We start from the raw sequence: 4,193 nt of genomic DNA on the forward strand, positions 1-4,193 counted from the left end.
CAAGCTACATGCTCTAATGCATTATTATTGTAAGAATATTATTTTTTTGTGGCCAAGAAAATATCATTGCTTAGAGTTACTGTGAAATTAACCTGAATGTTCACTGGACGAACAGCTTAGTCGATGGTGATATTTAATTCTGCTACAGTTAATACTGACAGCTGACATAAATAATTGTTATCATAATTAGTCATAAATTAATTATTTATATACATTTCCCTCTTGAGCTAATTCACAACAACTATTTGTGAGGAACTACAGTTAAAGTCAACAGTTTACATTTCCTTTTCAGAATCTGCAAAATACTCCCTTGTGAAAAAAACCCATAAAGGATTCTAATTAGAATTTCTATCATATTTTGGAAGCGTTCCTTGAATTCCATTAGGAATTGTCTAATAGGACAAGACATACATTTCCTGTAGGATAATTTCTACATGATTTAATGGGATTCAATTTTATCTTGAATCTCTTAAAAAGTACTACTTTTTCATTGTATCTATTACTAACAAATAGTTTTTGCAGTTTACTTAAATTCACCTTGATGTACTTTCAGTTGCATAACCTACATTAGTGCACAGCATTAGTGCAAAGATTTCTAAGGAACTGATAAGATTGATGATACAAAAGACATTTCAAAAGTATTTTAACTCTTTCCCTGGCAGCATTTTTTTTCAAGTTGCCAGAAACTGCCAGCATTTTCGACAGTACCGTGTTTTAGAATCACACAATATGTAGGATTTTATTTCATATTTGCTGGGTTTTTGAGCATTGTACACCCTGAAAGTGAGGTGCCCACGCCTATTGATGCATTGTTGCAAAGTTTTGCATCAGTGTTATGCTGATACGGTTCATGGAATTTGGACAAGAGGTGATTTAAAAAGGGCAAGACTTTTGTAGAGCCTGTCAGTGTCACTGGCTGGCCTTGCTGTATTATCATTGAAGTGAAGAAATAGTTTGCTGGCAGTTCATTTCATGAGATTCAGGATCTTCAGCTAGATGGCTCACAGCGGACCCTGTGTGGTCGGCAGCAGGACCAAGTTGACGTGCTTCACTAGTCTGACCTGTTTTGTACCTGTAAATAATTATATGAATTATATGTATAGATCACCCCTATACAACAACGTTTCACTTGAACACCTGACAACTGGACAATGTTTTTGTAATGTATTTACTGATTCAGGAATGTCATAGGAAATTTTCAACATTAAAGACTTGTCAGAACTGCCTAGAAGCCTTGTTATTTACTCCGATATTGCTAATACTTTTTAGAATTTAATACACTGATGTAAAAACTTTTAGTAGCTAAGTTTGACTGTAATGCAGTGATGTCTGTTGTTGCTTTGGTTGTGGTCACATCCACTGCTGCTCTGAGCTCTGGATCGGCTGCTGTCCGTGGTGCTGAAGCTCCACAGCTTCACAAATCAAGAATTAAGCCAGACCTGCAGCCTCCTTGACAGGGATAGGAACGTAGATTTTATGATCACTCTCTGTTGTTGTTTTGTTATTTTTTTATTTTTTTGCAGAGATAAAGTCACAAGTCAAAAATCAACAACAAGACACTAACATTCTGGTTTTTTTTTTGTTTTTTTTTTTGCACATTGTCAGACACAGTAAGAATGGTACATACAAGGCAGAGGAAGTTAAGAGCAAAGAAGAATTACGAAAGTGTTAAGCCAAACATAAAAAATAAATAAAGATCAAGATCAAAACTTGTTGGTTATCCCAAATCCAGCTAATCATATACAATCTTAATTAGATTAGTAAGAGATTAATAAAAATTAACAACAAAATGTATAATTTTGTGTGAGACACAGATACAATTATACAGATAATAATACATAATCCACAAACTGGCAAACACTGATTGATTACATACCTTGTGGGTAGATGGAAACTGATGCAAAGAAAAAAACACAGAGAAGATAACACAAGGACAGCTGTGAAAACCAAAGGTAGGGACAATGAGAGACAGGTAGTTTATAGATAAATGTAAGGCTAACATATTCATACTAAAAGCCCCCCAAAATTTTGCCCCTATTTTGATATGTTTGTTCCAGCAAGTTTTAGTCCCCATTATAACTATTAAACACACACTAAAATCCAAAAATTATAGTAACAGCACTAAAATCATGATCAGTTTATAAAAAGTTTCAACACAAGGATCGTTTAGCTTCAGTTCTGTGAGTTTATAATTATGAGTCATAATTTTAAGGAAATGCATGCTCTTTATTATTTTATTTGCTCATGTGTTTGCTTTTTAACAAATACATCAACTATATATGTTTATAGCAGTTGTAAACAGGGATTAATTCAACTATTTCAACTATCTGAAGGGTGGGTTTCCTATAAACCATCACTGTTCATTTGACTGGAGAGAATAGAAGCTTACACCTCTTTTGTCAATGACTGTGTCACACCCCCACCAAACACAACACAATACACCACACCACGCCAGAGACTTAATAGTTACTTGAGTAAGAGTAAAAAAGCATCCAATGGAAAAAGTACACAAGTTGCTAGTTACTAGTTACTTCTGATCTGAATGATATGAAGTGAAAACCCTGAATTTCAAACTGTTTGAAAAACCTCCACACAGAGGCATAAGCCCAAGGCGTAAGCAAACTAAGCGGCTGCTTGGGGCCCCCAAGAGTACATGAAATTACATATTTTTTTATTTTAATTTTTAATTTATATTTCAATGCATATTATACTGGTAATGAAAACCATTATTCAATAAAAAACAAAAACAAAGCAATATTATTCTAACACGCTGCTGCAGGATGCATGCAGGGTTGGAGTGTGACAGCCATACGATGCCTGACTGAGGTAACTTAAAGGTGCAGTGTGTAGATTTTTTGCGGCATCTAGCGGTGAGGTTGAATTGCAACCAACGACTCTGTCCACCGCTCAATCCTCCCTTTACTGAAGCTACAGTGGCCAACACAGGTTTAAGATGCCGTCGTTTTAGACAGCAAAGAATAATGAAGTTTATTTTAAAACGTAAATTAGGGAATTATATTTACTTGATAATTCAATAAAACGTTGTTATTGTGTAGATTACTTTACTTGTTTATCATTGTGTCAGTGTTTTTTCTCTAGATCAACAGTGCTGAAAACGCGATCTGTAGAGCAGTTTGTCCGTTTAGGGCTACTGTAGAAACATAACGGCGCTTCCATGTGAGGAGACCCACGGTGTGTGTAGATATAAACTGATAATTCTAAGTTAATAAAAACATAATGGCTCATCATGTAAGGTCTTTATTCACCCCAAAAACATAGTTATGTATATTATATTGCATTTAACACACACAATTACAGCCTATATGAATATACACAAATGTAAACAAATAATATGTATTTATTGAAATTCATAATATTAAAGTAAGGCAAAGATAATAAATATGATATTTCATAATGTTCAAATGAGTTCAAATGTATTACATGTGACTTCACAGAAACACGAACATCTATATACGGTATAGTCCTGATGCGGCCCCCTTTAAGAAATCCGAATGTAGCGCGCCTGCAACTGCAGCGTGCATCATTTGAAAATAACGGTGGAAGCGGAAAAGTAGCGAGTGATTAACGGTGTTTAACTTGTTCAAATTTGATTTCAAAGACACCAAAAATGATGAAATAATAACATTTATCTGGTCTGTCTCCTAAACCAACAATTGGTTGTTGAACTCGCGTTTGATTATATCTGCTGATTAGCACAGCAGCTAATGTAGACTATCCATGTTCCGTGCACAAACGATGTTCCGTACAGATTACCTTTTACTGCCGATCGCTGAATAAATACTTCCGGGTCATACATAAACTATATATCTGTGTCATCTTCATTTCTCCCTCTTTCACCCCCGATCACGACAGAGACACTCCCACCATTTGTTCCAGAGAGATTTCGGTAAGTTTGTTAGGTCCACCCACTGCGCTTGAAAATGGATGGCGGTCTAGCTAAACGTGAAACTGGCACTTGGGAGGGGAGACAACTAGAGCAGCAAAAATGTGCATTTCCGTTAAATTTATGGATCTCACCGTATTACAGTCTTTATAAAATGAATTTTAAGTTATCACAAATTGTTAATGCTTTGAAATGGGAATATTTAAACGTCAAATGTGGGCGATGACCACTTGGCGCAACTCTCCGTCTGAGACAGTCAGCAGACGCGGTTTGCCAGTTAGCATTCATG

Source organism: Garra rufa, unplaced genomic scaffold, assembly GCF_049309525.1.
Source record: "Garra rufa unplaced genomic scaffold, GarRuf1.0 hap1_unplaced_007, whole genome shotgun sequence".
NCBI classification, from domain to species: domain Eukaryota; kingdom Metazoa; phylum Chordata; class Actinopteri; order Cypriniformes; family Cyprinidae; genus Garra; species Garra rufa.